The sequence below is a fragment of the Macrobrachium rosenbergii genome, chromosome 38 (assembly GCF_040412425.1).
Source record: "Macrobrachium rosenbergii isolate ZJJX-2024 chromosome 38, ASM4041242v1, whole genome shotgun sequence".
Lineage (NCBI taxonomy): Eukaryota > Metazoa > Arthropoda > Malacostraca > Decapoda > Palaemonidae > Macrobrachium > Macrobrachium rosenbergii.
The window spans coordinates 666883-681817 of record NC_089778.1 but is presented as its reverse complement, the minus strand read 5'-3'; positions in this window follow the sequence as shown (position 1 = coordinate 681817).

Here is a 14935-nt window from a genome sequence, read left to right as displayed (position 1 = left end):
TAAAGAATTGAATTGGCAGCCACAAAGGGACCCAGCGAGTAACCCTTTCTCCGACGAGAATTGAATGTCCTTAAGGTTAAAAGGAAGTGAAAACTGATACTGATTTCCAAGTAGCTGCTTCTAAGATTGCCGACACCGAGAAATTCTTGAGAAATGCCGACGATGTCGCCACCCCTCTAATACTATGAGCTCTTGGGCGTTCAGAGGAGTTCGATGGTTCCGAAAGAGTCGAAGAATTAGCCGACGCTTGTTGTATCACCTCTCTAGGAAAAACTAATAGCATTCTTCGAGATCGAGTGTGAAGGACGTCTGGGAGAAACGAATAACGCTTCTCGGGTGAGGCAACATCTTTTCTGTGCGTAATAAATAAGCCTTCAGCGCCCTGACCGGACATAATAGCATTTCTGAAGCGTCACCTCCCACGAAATCTTCTAAAGACGTTACTCTAAACGATCTGGGTAAAGGATTCGATTCCGATTCCGATTTAGCTACGAATTCCGGCAAATATGACAGAAAAATATCTTTCCTGAGAAAGATACAGTTCTTGAGACAGCCCGAATTCATCTCCTACTCTTCTAGCTGTGGCCAGAGCAACTAGAAATAATACCTTCTATTCGTTAACTGTCTTAATGACAGTGTTTCTAATGGCTCGTATTCTGACGACCTAAGGAGAGACAATACCGCTAAAAATCACGATGGTGCCCGAAGGGAAGAACTGACGTTCTATCTTAAAAGACCTTAAGAGATCGTGAAGTATTCTACTGGTCGCCAATTCTGGGAACATGGAAACGGAACGCACTACTAAGCATTGATCTGTAACCGACTGCATGATCGTACAGTATGATAATTTCTTTTCTTTCCTCAGAAAAAGTAGAAAGTCCGCTATTTTCGCTACTGTTGGAAGTGAAATACAATGACCTTGGTTCCGGCACCAACTGCGATAAACCGCCCACTTGGCCTGATAGTTTTCTGGATGATCTTCTCAGACAGAAAGACAGTTGGCGAGTCACTGCCTTAGAGAGTCCGGCATGACGTGCAGCTCGCTGGATAGTCTCCACGCAGCTAGCTTCAGCACGCCGGAGGTTCCGTGGAAGTGATGGAAGTGCGGCTGTCTGAGAAGATCTTTCCTCTCTGGAAGGAAAACCGAACATCTATCAGTAAATCGAAAGGTCCGGGAACCAAGGTCTTTGAGGCCAGAAAGGGCAAATCAACGTCATCTCGGTGTTGCAGGAGTTCCTGAGTTTCATCAACACTTGTTGAATCATTCCGAACGGAGGGGAATGCATATGTTTGCATGCGTTCCAAGAATGCAACATGGCGTCCGTCCCAAACGACATGGGATCTTCTACTGGGGAGAAGTATACTGGGAGGCGAAAGTTTAGTCTCGTAGAGAACAGGTCTATGGTTGCTGGCCATTTCTTCAATAGAAGTTGAACTTCCTCCTGCACTAACGTCCATTCCCCTAGAACCTCTTTAACCGGAAAGGGCATCCGCCAAAACGTTGAGTTTTCCGAACGAATTGAGGAACGAGAGTAGTCCTGTGGCACTCGCACCAGCGGAGAATTCTCTGGGCGACTTGATTCAAAGTTTGTGATTTTGTCCCCTCCTTCTTGAGGTATGACACAGCAGTTACGTTGTCGCAAAAGAGCGCTACCGTCCTGTTGCTTAACTGATCTGAAGGAATAACTTAGAGCCTCTTCTACTGCTTTGGTAGTTCTCTGTGGTTGATGGACTCCCCCGATCCAGATTCGTCCAAAGGCCTCTGGCCTGACATTCCTTCAGGGTTGCTCCCAACCCTGATCCGAGGCATCTGTGTACAGATGGAAATCTGGAATGGGGAGTCCAATCTGGACGATGGTCAGATGATATTCTTCTGACCACCACCGAAGATCCTTCAGGCAAGAATCGTCCCAGATATGAACGCGTTCTCTTCCCGAAAGTCCCAGCAATTCCTGAGACATGCCTGAAGAGAACGATCCGGAGACGAGACCCTGGAATTAGGAGAGAGGGAGGCCATCCTGCCCAGCAAGCTCTTCCATAGGCTCACAGGTTGCGCTCTGTTCGATCTGAATGTTTCTAGTTGGCTCAGAATTGCCAAAACTCGTTCCTCCGCGGGAAAGCCCTCAAACGACGCGTCTGAATCGTTATTCCTAAGTACGTTTTTGTCTGAGCTGGAATCAAAGAACTCTTTTCTAAGTTGATGCGTATTCCCAACTTTTGACACAAATTCAGTAAGAAGTCCCTCGCCTGCAAAACTTCCTCTACTGACGAAGCCTGAACTAACCAATCGCCGAGGTATCGCCTCATCCTGAAACCCCACGATGCATTATCTCTGAAATAGGAGACATCACCTCGTAAAGACTTGAGGTGCTGTGGTCAGACTGAAGCAGAGGACTCTGAACTGAAATGTTCCAGTTGGACCCGAGAATCGAAGGAACTTCCGAGATTCCGATGGACTGGAACCTGGAGATAAGCGTCCTTGAGGTCCACTGAAATCATCCAGTCGTCCCTCCGGACCGACCGCAGCACTGACTGAGAAGTTTCCATATGAAACTTCGGGGAGATGATGAACCGGTTGAGACTCAAGAGATCTATGATGGGTCTCCAAGATCCTCCTGACTTTGGAGCCACAAAAATCCGACTGTAAAAACCTGGGGAAGAAGGAGCGGGTTCTAATGCCCCTTTTCCAAGAGGGCTCGGACTTCTGCTGCTAACGCTATTCCCTGATGGAGGAAGGGGAATAACTGGGAAGATGAACCGGTGAGCTGGATAGAGGAGGAAGAGAACGAAAAGGGACTCTGAACCCCTCCTTAACACCTCCACTACCCAACTCTCCGCGCCATACTCCTTCCAGGTTTCCCAGAATGGAGCTAGGCAACCTCCTACCGGTGCAGACGAGGGAAGTGTCTCCTATTTCAAAACCCTTCTAAAGGACAGAAGGTTTCGATCTGAAGCAGAAGCTGAAGTCTTGGATGAGAAACGGACTTTCTTAGGGGACCTGGTTGGTGATTTGGAACACGTCCGCTTGGCTGGAGATGTCATCCTGGAACCTCTCAGAGATCAAGAGGACTGTGCTGCCACTGAATCATGGCTTGCTGTGACTCGACAGCTGAAGAAGAGGAAACGAAATTTACCATCGAGCTACATCTTCCTCCCTGAAAAGACTGTTGCTGAGCGCCAAAGGTGCTCTCAACAGAGCCCTTTTGTGAATATCTGGATAATGCGGAGGTAGATGGTTCAGAAAGAAATCCTCCTTTTCTTACAAAGAAGGTCGTACAACCGGCCGAAATGTTTGCCTGATAAGCCAGTCCCATTGACACCGAAGTGATGAGGTTGTCGAACAAAACCGGGTCCGAGGGAGAATAACCATCCTGTTTAAGGAACCCCATTAAACCAGATAACATCCACATCGAATGGGATAGAGCCTCCGACTGAGAACGAAAAGTGTCTTCCAAAATACCCGCTTCTCTCGCCGTGACAGAAACCAAAACGATTCGAAGAAGGGACCCTAGATAGAAGAGCTTCCACTGATTCATTAAGAGGACCCTAACACCCGCAGAAGGGTTACCCGCAACCTTGTAAAAACCCTTACGAGAAGGAAGCAAGGTGGAATCCTGCCTACCAACCCAATTAATGCCGCTAACCTACCGTCCGCCTCCCCTCAATGCCTGCTCGACACGGCCAAACCAAACTAGATTCTTTGGTGCATGAGCCACCACTGGTTTCTGTCGCGAACAGTGACTCAAACATCGCCTGATTAGGTTGAAAAGGTTCTTCCGGAGCCTTGGACTGTGGGTAAAGAGCATGAATGAAGTCCACCATCCGCTTGTATTCATTCTCGTTGGCTGAAGGAGAACAGGCTTCGTGCCGGATCCTCTTCCTTCAAAGAAAAATCCTCATCAGAAAGATCCAACCGAGTCGAGACAGGAACAGGGACAGGCTGACCCCTAGAAAACGCTGGATCAGTTAACCCGAACACGAAATACCTGAGTCCGAAAGCAAGACGATTGTCGGACACCTGGGGAATCAACCGCAATGTTGCGGGCAGCCGAGAAGGGTTGCGCAAAACCCGCACTCTCCAACAACGGGGAGCTACGCTGAGCCAGACACACCTGGGCGAACCACGCCCCCTCAGAAAACGGAGAAGCCGCAATACTCGCCAACCCCAAACTAGGCTGAATAACAGAAGCATGCTGATGAGGAATCGCAGCAGCAGACACTCCGCTATTTGCGGAAACAGAACAAGGTGGGAAAAACTCCTGCTGACCCATGAACCAACCCAAACCTACAAAAACCGGATCCTAACCGGAGGAACAGAGACACCTGTTGGAAAGGTAGAGAAGGAAGGTACAGTAGGAGGGAAGAGAGAAGAAGCCACACTCGGGTAAACCACCGGAGACCCTGCCGATGACGTCATACATGTGGAGAACGCACCAGACGGACCGAGCTCACAGGAGTTTCTGCATGGGAAACTGCGAGGTGCCGAACCGAAGCGATTGTGGATGATAGGTTACCAAAACCTAGCTACCAGGAGTGATTGTTGAGACTACCGGGCCAAAACATTGAACACGGGAAACAGTCGCACTACCAGATGTCGCAGCAACTAGGCTCCGGAAGATGAGAAACATATGATTTGTGGAAGATTGTCCCAAGGCAAGTCCGTTAATGGTAGAGAGCTCGGATGAGCGAGAAAGAAACCGAAAGTCTCCTGAAGAATGACCCAAAACGGAAGGTTGAGAAAAACCCAAAGAAGATTTTGAAACCATAGGAGAAGAGATGTCTGTGGATACAGAAGAGGCCATAGATTTTAAGGAAAGAAAATAGACCGATTCTGTTCCCCCCTGATAATCCTGTAAAGCATCATTTGTAAATTCAGGAAGATTTTTCAAAACATGCTCAAAAATGTTGGAAAACCCAATATTAAAACAATTTCTAACCAAAGATCTGTAGCCTTTAGAGAGTCCCAACAGATCAGCATTATACTCTGCAATGTTCAGCAATTGATCAATTGAATTGGACTCTGAAAGGGACGAAGGTTTGTCCAGAGGGGGAAGAAGAAACTTAGAAGAAGAGAAAGGGATACTTTCCAACCTATCCACACTAGAAGAGCTAGGAACCAAAATTGAATCATCCTCTAATGAATTCGCAACCTTTGTTGCAGAGAGCCTACTGCGGGAAAAAGAACCGCTGTTGGATCCAACAAGAGAGCCAACCAACCTTAATGACACCTGACTCCGACTGCACCTTCAACATCTTCCTGATTCTTTACTACCGTCCTATCTCTAACTGTCTGCGTCAATCCTAAATTAGATTTTACCTTAGGACTTACGTTACCAGGGTGAAAGGGGGAAATCTGCTGCTGACACTGCCTGCTCCGCGCCGGGGGCCGGTAGATCCTACCTTTGAGGTTTGCTCAACTCCATGACCCCGGCACCCGTTAGGGCTGGTTCTGGAACAGGCAGGGGAGCTGAAAAAGAGCGATTAGGTTCTGTGTCCCTATTAACTTTTTCCTGATCTTTTATCTCTGTTAGTTTTGACATGAAACTTGAAAACAAACTAGACATGCTGGCTGACAATTTGTCTTCTAATTTCCAAATAATTCTGACTCTAAAGCCTCTTTGTCAAAACCCTGAGTTTCTACCGCTGAATCCTTACGTTTACTCTTAGAAGCTAATGATTTCCCATACAGCAGATAATCTTCCATCTGTGTTGTCGACCATGACCTACACTCGTCACATCGCAATGTGACGCTACATTGTACCTTCCTGCAATTTATGCACAACGAATGTCTGTCGTTTTTAAGGGTACTCATCCTTTTCTTGCAGGCGGTGTGCACGAACGATGGGCTGCAGTGTCTCCAGCGGTAGCGATCTCCGTCGTCACGGCAGAAGCAGATGTGGAAGCCGAGGAGTTGTCCAAGGGTGGTGTCTTATCCATTTTATCCATTTCAAAAATCCAAGCCAGGCCAGGCCAAAACGGTCAAAAAATCGGAGAAAGAACAATCCAGAAGAGAAGGGGGCGATCAAAACCAGTCCAAGTCGTTATCCAATCCAAAAACGAAAATAAGGAGGTCGGGCTAATAACCAAAAATTTCGCCTGATGTAGGACAAGTCCTAGCAGCACGGCGAACAAAAAGCAATTGAGGTTCTCGGCCATACACAGCCGGGACTTGCAGCAGCGTTGCCAACGGTGCGCTAGGTAACTCATTTGACAGGATTTTCCTGTAAGCGTTGGTAACGCTGACAGTTAATTACCCACTTAGTGGGTAATGAGTTGGGGATATAGTTCGGGCTGGTAGGTAACCAGGGCTAATTCAGGTGTTCAAGGAGTGTATTGCAATTTGTTTATAATAAAATTGTTTTATATCATGCTGCAAAGGTTGTTTACATTTAGCTGACAATTTGTCTGGGGAAAAAGGGCAACTTTTGTCTGCGGTTCCTAACTTGGTCAGGTTTTGAAAACTTTGTGCCTTTTGGCACTGGATCCATCAAGAACTATTTTATATTTTTTCTGAGTGATGATGTGGCTTGTAATGTACTTCTTGTGTCTTCCTGTTTTTAGATTAACAGGTCAGATGCCTTGAATCTCAGTTTGAGGTGTCCATTTTTATCATGAAAAATACATGTAAATTTCACATCACTGAGTGAATGCCACATTGTTTTTATATACCACTGATGTTACATGGCGCAAATGTGGCATTAGTGTTATAAGTCTTTTCTTTGGATTTACCCAAAGGAAGCAGTATCCGTCGGTTAGACTAAACCTCTGAAACAAATCCTTACTGACAACCATGTAGAATCTGCTAGTAATTCAATGCACTTTGCCATATCTTTAAATGATTTTTTTGTTTCTTTTGGTGCGGAAAGCAGCTAATTCCCCTGCTATGTATTAGCTCAAAGCATCCACCATCATTTCAACTGGTTTTTTTTTTTTTTTTTTTTTCTGATATAACACCCATGACCATAAAAACTTTGACCAAATGGAATGTCCCTTCAAATTAGACTGCTCCCATCTAACCTCTAAGGCTGGCTAGTAGTCAGTTCACTTGTTCTTCTGATATGAACCTAAGAAGAGGACTATACTTGTTTCCTTGCCTCTGTCAAGATCGTGAAATTTAAACCCCCTTGTTGGATGGACTTGGATCTTCTGCTAATGGGGTGGGCAAAACAGAGCGCCAAAAAATAAATTGAACCTGGCTCTCTTCCTGAAAGTATGAAAATATCAATTTTTTGCAAAGTAAATTGTATTTTGCTCACTCTACAAACCACATCCCCTTTATATTAGGGTTACTTTCAGGCGTCAAAGGAAACTCAAGTCAGAACTTTTTAGATAAGGTGTTCTGTTCTTAACTGTTGCCACCATACAAAATCGGATGAGTCTCTGGGCCAGATGTAAACATTCCAATTTGCCTTTCAGCCCATCTTCGTACAGATTGAAGGGGAGGCCATGAGCAATGGGCAAATCTATAAAGGATTGGTTTGTATAGTTAGCTAAAAATACAATTTACTTTCAAAACAGTTATTTGTTCCGACAAAAACCAAACCCTTTTGTCCTTGTGCATGAGACTCACTGATTGGAGGGAGGAATCTGATAAAGGTTTTCTGAACTGAGATGAATAGGCAGGAACTTCAAAGGCTCAAAAGATTTTGGAAAAAGCCTCTGAGCAAAAGATGCAATGCCTGTTATGCAGTAGGTTAAATTTGGCCTTTAGTGAGGACCTGAAAGACGATTTCACAAGTTCCATAGACAACACCATTTTGTTGAGTGAACTTTTTACTCTATGTCTTATTTTGCAGTTTTTTTACTCCATGAAAACTCGATGTACAGCCATTTCTTCTTTTTACTTGCTTTGCAAAAGAAAATCAGCACCTGGCTAGTCAGAGTATGAAGACACTCAGACCTTAACAAACTAGTGCTTGGCTTGAGAAACCTGGTTGCATCTGACCGTGGCCTGGTTATTTGCAGCCAATTTCTGCAGCCATCTTCTAGAAGCAAGTCCTATTTACAAATTAGTTGAAGTCTGAACCCTGTCAGATTTAGATCTTATTCAAGTTTCCTGTGGATGATAATACAAGACCTGTAAACTGATTCAGAAGGTTGGTCTCCAAGGAAACCTCCTTGGCCAATTGAGAGCCAGTAATCACAGTGTGATCTTTACAGGCCACCACAGAATATCATAGGATACTTAAAGAAAAGCATGTTTGCTCTCAAATGATCTTTGTTGGACAATCCCAGCATCTTGAAGGATTGATGCTATCTAACTGGATGTGTTCTTTTCCAGGAGCATGGCATCCAAGCATTTCTGGGACACTAAACTAAATTAGGTTCTAAAACTATTGGGCAAAACTAGTCTAAGACAAACAAGAATTAGTAAATGGATTCCCACTGATCCCCTAAACTTTCTGTGGAGTTACATTCCAAGTGAATGACCAGGAAGATTGTTTTGGATATATATTAGAGTATGGGATGAATTTTACTGTAATGTTAAGGAAATAAATTTAGTTATTCAAAAGCAGAGTTTAATCTAAAAAAACTGAAGGAGTGAAGCCTCCATGTTTTTTATAAAGCCCCACAGGCAAGAAACGTCTCATTATAATCTTGTTTCTACTTCTGTTTTCCACCAGCATGAAAGAGAAATGTTCCAAAGGGCTAGAAAGAATTGACTCTTTGACAATAAGGCAAATATAACAATTTTTAAAAGAAAAATGATATTTTCATAATAAAATAAATTTTTGAACATACTTACCTGGTAGTTATACATATAGCTTAAGTCCCTGATGTCACAGCAGAATTTCAAAACTCGATCCGATAGGTAGTCAGGTGGTTCCACCTAGTGCGTCTTGCTCTGGAGGTATCTGGAACCATTCCAACTGTTCCTCAGATCTTCCATGCCCCTAGTCTCTAGAGGGGAGGAGGGTGGGAATTTAATTATATATAACTTTCAGGTAAGTATGTTCAAAAATTTATTTTATTATGAAAATATCATTTTTAAACATCTGACTTAACTGGTAGTTATATATATAGCTGATTGACACCTTTGGTGGAGGGTCAGAGACAGCCAACATCTTTGGAATTTTGCTTAAAATTAAAATAAACCAACTTACCCCGAGGTTCTTACCTGGAAGATTTAAGGAAGCTGAATTCAATGAACTCCCCTCATTATGTCTGCTTTGGGGAAAAAGAGGTCCAGCGATCCACTCAGGGGCTGAAGATTTCTAGGAGCTGCCAACCGGTATACCAACCCCTATGTGACAGACAACCTTAATACATTTGTTTGTTGACAAACGCATGATCAATAATGGAAAAACTGACAACCTGAAATAAAATCAATGATTGCGGAAGATTGAAAATGGATAAACAACCATAAGATTACAACTATTCCAAGGCAAAATCAAAAGGGCATCGAGTTATGGGATTGCAGGGGTAGTCCCTCTCCCACTACTGAGTTAGCTGCTACAAATTTGTCCCAGTGTATAGCAGTCGTCATAAAACTGTCTGTCTACTTGCTTTGACATAAACCCAAAGGCAAACACTGACTTGCTTCTCCAGAAGGTAGAGTCCATGATACTTTGTAAGGACCTATTCTGTCTAAAGGCCACAGAGGTTGCAACTGCTCTGACCTCATGGGTTTTAACCTTTAAGAATCTTAGGTCAGTTTCATTAAACTCTCTGAATGGGCTTCTGTATCAACTGTCTAATGAAAAAGGATAACGTGTTCTTTGACATTGGTAGAGAGGGCTTCTTAACTGAACACCAAAGGCTCTGACCTGCCTCAAAACTTCGTCCTTTGCAGGTACGACTTCAGAGCTCTTACTGACAGAGGACTCTCTCTAACTCCTCACCTGTGATCTCTGCCAGATTCATAATCTCAAAAGGACTTGAGGCCATGGTTGTGAAGGCTTCATTCTTAGCTAAAACCCCAGTTGTAGAAAGCAGATCTTTGCCTTGTTCCTAAACCAAGACGGTTTTGATTGAAGGCATGTACTTCACTGACTCTTTTTAGCTGTCCCCAAAACAAACCAAAAATAGAGTCTTCATTGTGAGATCTTTAAATGAAATCTCTATGCAAAGGGCTCGAACCTATTTCGGACATGAGGAAATTTAAACCACGTCTAAGGTTCCACGCTGGTGAATTTCTGACTTTTCTCTTTGTTCTCGTGAATGATCTGATAAGGTCCTGGATCCTTATTGGCAGACAAGATCCAAGTTTCTGTGGGAAAATCAATGCCAACATGCTCCTGCTAAAATGCCTTAATAGTCAAACTAGAAAAAAAGATCTCCTCTTAAGGTAAAGAAGAAAATCTGCTATCTGGGTCACAGAGGTACTGAAGGACACAGAATGTTTAGCACCAACCTCTAAAATATCCCACTTGGATTGGTATACCTTGAACCATGGTTGATGACCTCCTAGCTCTTGCGACGCTTCAGTGCCTCCTTGAAAATGAGCTCTTAAAAGGTTTTTTGATAGTCTGAAGGCAGTTAAACTGTAGAACTGGAGTTTTGGTGATATCTTTCCAAGTGGGGTTGTTTGAGTAGATCTGGCCTTCATGGCAGACTTTTCGGCGTGTCCACCATCCATTCCAGTACCTCTGGAACCATTCTCTTGTTGGCCAAAAGGGGAACCACTAGGGTCATCCTGGTGCTCTCGTGCTACCAAACTTCTGCAATGACTCTGTTTATGATCTTGAAGGGGGAAAAGGCGATGGAACGTCATCTGGTTGGAGAATTTAACAGGGGAGGAATCTCTGGTGCATTGCCTCGAGGATCTGGCAACGGAGAGCAGTACATCTCCAACCTCTATCGTGAGCTGTGGCGAAGAGGTCTATGCGCCATGGTCGACCCCAAATCCGCCACAGCTTCTCTGCAGACATCTTGGTGAAGAGTCCATTCTGTTGCCAGGACTTGACCTTTCCTGCTCAGACTGTCTGCCCTCACATTTCTTTCCCCTGAATGAAACGTGTCAACAATGTCACATTTTTCTCCTTGGCCCAGATAAGGAGTTGCCAAACGTACAGGGAATAGTGACCTGGAGTGGGTTCCCCCTTGTTTGTTGATGTAGGCCAACCAGGTGCGTCGTGTTGTCGGAGTTGACCTGAACCCTTGTCTTGGACTGAGACTGTGCAAACTCTTTGAGGGCCTAAAAATCTTGCAGTCAGCTCCTTTGCACATGTGTGGAGTTTCATTGCTCTCTGGTCCAGAATCCTGATACTTCCATCTTTCCCAATGTTGCTCCCACCCGATCCCCGACGCAATCGGACTGAGAACAACACTCAGGTCTGGGTTCTTCTGTTTTAATGAAAGGCCCTCCTGAAGCTTTGGGAATCGTTCCACCACTGAAGGCACTGTTTCATCGTTCTGAAATGGGGATACACTCTGCTCTAGCCTCCTCAAGAGCTCCAATACCATGATTGAGGTGGAATTGGAGTGGGCGAAGGACCTTTAGTCTTGTCTAAGGAAACAAACTGTTCTAGCAGGAAAGGGTCCCAGCAGGCTCATCCATTCCCTCACCGAGCACATCCGTTTCTTTTAGAAAGTCCTTTAATTTTACTAAAGTTTGTTCCGGACTTGATGGTGACGGAAAAACCCGAAAAACCCGAACAGAATCCTCATCCCTAGATACAGGATCTCTTGAGATGGGGTCAGATGTGACTTCTGCCTGTTTACCAGAAGTCCTAGTTCCTCTGATAAACAGATTGTCGTTCTTACCAGATCCTCCAGACAGCGAGGAAGGAAGGAGCTCTGAGAAGCCAGTCATTCCAGATACAGAGAGAAACTGATGCCTCTTGTGTGAAGCATTCCAGCATTCGACATCAGAACTGAGGCAGAAATATTTGGGGGAGCCGTGTTTAGGCCATTGAAGCAAAGAGCCCTAAACTGGAATAATTTTCCCTGAAGACAAATCTCAGGTATTTCTTGAGCTCCGGTGGATAGACAATGTGAGATATGCATCTATGAAGATCCAAGAAACCATCCAGTCGTGTTGTCTGACTGCAAGCTAACACTGATTTTGTTGTTTCCATGGAAAATTCGTCTTTTTGTACAAAACCTACTTGAGGGCACTCACATCCAGTACTGGTCTCCAACCCCGAACTCTTGGGAACCAGGAAAAGGCGAGTAAAATCAACAAATATAACAATTTTTAAAGTAAATTGTATTTTTCCTAACTATACAAACCCGAGGTCCTTTACATTAGGAGATACTTTCAGGCGTAGGCTGGAAACGGCCGTTAAACTCTTGAACAAGGTGGTTAGGCAGTAACTACCTCCAGGTAGGCGGGGATACCCGCCTGCCTGGATGTAAACATTCCAGTTTGCCTTTCGGCCCAGGTACAGATTGAGGGGTGGCATGAGGTGGGCATAATTGTAAAGGACCTGGTTTGTATAGTTAGGAAAAATACAATTTACTTTAAAAATTGTTATTTGTTCCGACACAATATACAAACCCTCGGTCCTTTACATTAGGAGACTCACTTATTGGAGGGAGGAATCTGAGAAAGTCTCTCTTCCCTTCCTGGTCGTAAGGCGAGGAAGGGAAAAACTGCCTCTGACAAAAGATCGGGTTGTAAGAAACGCAGGATCAGTTGTCAGACTTCTGGGTCCCTTTGCATGAAAGAGGAAACGTCAGTTCATGCAAAGTAGGCTGGGAAGAATTTGACGTCGGATGACAATAAGGCAAATACAAGCATTGGGTTGTCTCATAGTCATGGTCTCCTTCCTCCCCTTGCAAGAGGAAGGAGTGGGGTTGCTTCTATTAACCTTAACGGAAATAGAACGGGAGCTCCTGTTATGCGCTTATCTGCCTCGATCGCCCGGTCCAGCTTGTAACGGCATTTCCGCTCCCCTGCCCGTGGGAAGAGAGCCAGGATGGGGAGAAAGAAGAGAGGCCAGTCACTCAACCTCCATTCTCGCCATCACAGCCGCACAACATAGGCGAGATGCAATCCTGTCCCGTTAAGGGAGCTGGATAAGCTACACAACTTGTTGAGCAGCCACCACAGGACCCAAGGAAAAAGTGTCCAAGGACTTGTGTGCAACATCCCAGAGGCAGAAGGAGGTGAAGGTAGTCTGTTGGGACCACACACCCGCCTTCAGCTCCTGTGGTACCGACATACTCTTCCGGAATGCGAGGGATGGACCAAGCCATCGACTTTGTGAGCTCTCGGGTGAAAGGTACCGGTATCGTTGTCATCAGCTGCCAAGTACCTCCTTGATCGCTTCACGAAGTCAGGAGGAAGATGTGCCCTTAGACACTTCTTCCTTGGGAGAGACAGTACTGGCGAAAACGTTGACGACATCCAGGTTAGGAATGTCGAACCTTTCGAAAGTACCACAGCTCCCAATAGGACAAAGTAACGAATGATCTGGATCATCGATACAAAGTCCAAGGAGGAGGGGAACAAGAAGGACTCGAACCCAACAGTCGATGCCAATGGATTTGGAGTCCACCTACGACATCCGAGAAGGATGATCCCCACCCTGTTCTTCCATCTTCTACGCCAAGGCCAGGGTAACATGAGAGATGGACCTAAGAGGGCATATCTCTATCCGACGACTCTCGTAGGGCGAGTGCAGAGCACGGACAGGAACCCTAAACGAGAGCCGCATGCCACCCAGGAAACATTCCCTGGGACAGCATGACTGAAGAAGCTTCTCGTCCGTAGCTAACTCTCGACTAAGGAGACGAAGGCTACTTCAGATAAAAGACTAGGTCGCAAGGGCCTACATTCTTCAAAACTGAAAGGGAGAGAAGCAGCCCTCGGCGGAGAAGACGAGGAAGTCCAGACTTGACAAGCGACTCTGACCGGGAAGAAGTTCCGACAACGACACCACCAGCTGGGAAGACGGATCCAGTCCCTGGGACAGTGTTGCAGAGGACTTCAAGGGATATCCAGCTATATCTGTTGCCGCTCAGCGAGAAAGCCTGTGCTTGCAAGGAAAGCTGGAAAGTCTCCCAGTCCTGAACCCACAGGGATGTACTGCCTCAAGAACCGCTTCTTGTGTAGCTGCACAGGAGGATGGGTCAAGCGGAATTCTTCTCAATGCCTCGGCAATCAGTTCGGAAGGAGGGGAAGTCTTTAAGTATTTGTCTGTAACTCGGGGTGAGCAATGTTTGTGAACCCCTAGCGAAACGGACAAATACGGAGGGAAAAAACGTTGATATCGAGTTTTCACCAAAAGACAGCATGCCTCAACAGAGCGGCCCCTGGTCTGGTATGAGGGAGCGAGAAAACACTACTGACTTGTGTGCAGGGAGGCAACAGAAGGACGGTAGGGATTTCTCAGTCCAGCAGTCTCTGTATGAGTCTTCGTGAAAAAAGAGTGAGCAGCATGTTCTGTCCCGATCACTCAAACCCGAGGCCAGGCTTGCCTACCAATACCTCCCCACCAGGGATGCATCTGGTTAATTGAGCTGTCGAGTGTGCAATAGAACAACACTCGAGTACCTTCAAATGTCGAGATAAAGCAGGGGGAAAAAACGATTGCCTCCTGTTTGTCGACAAAAGTCACTGTTGTGGTTTTATTGTTCAATGAAACCAGTGAGTGCCGCAAAACCCATCCTGGATTCTCGGACGGCCAAAAGGCTGCCCTGAGCCCAGGACGGTGACGGGAAGGTACTAATCATCTCGGTCGCACAAATTCAAGACAAGGTCTTTACCAGTGTGCGCCTATTCCTCAACCTGTGAATCTGTGAGTAGACACAAGATTTGAGGGAAATATGAAGGCATATTCGAAGGTTCCTATAATCAAGCATTAGCCTAACTCTTTCCTCATACCTCGAAGAGGAAAGAACGGGCAAAAGGAAGCAGACTTCCATTTTCGACCATGGGGAAGCTTCTGCAAGATGACAGGGAACCGAGACAATTAGCTCTAGCCGGCTGGCATTTCCCGAATCGGGAGCACGGGAGAGGCGATGGAAAGAATTGCCGAGACCTAAG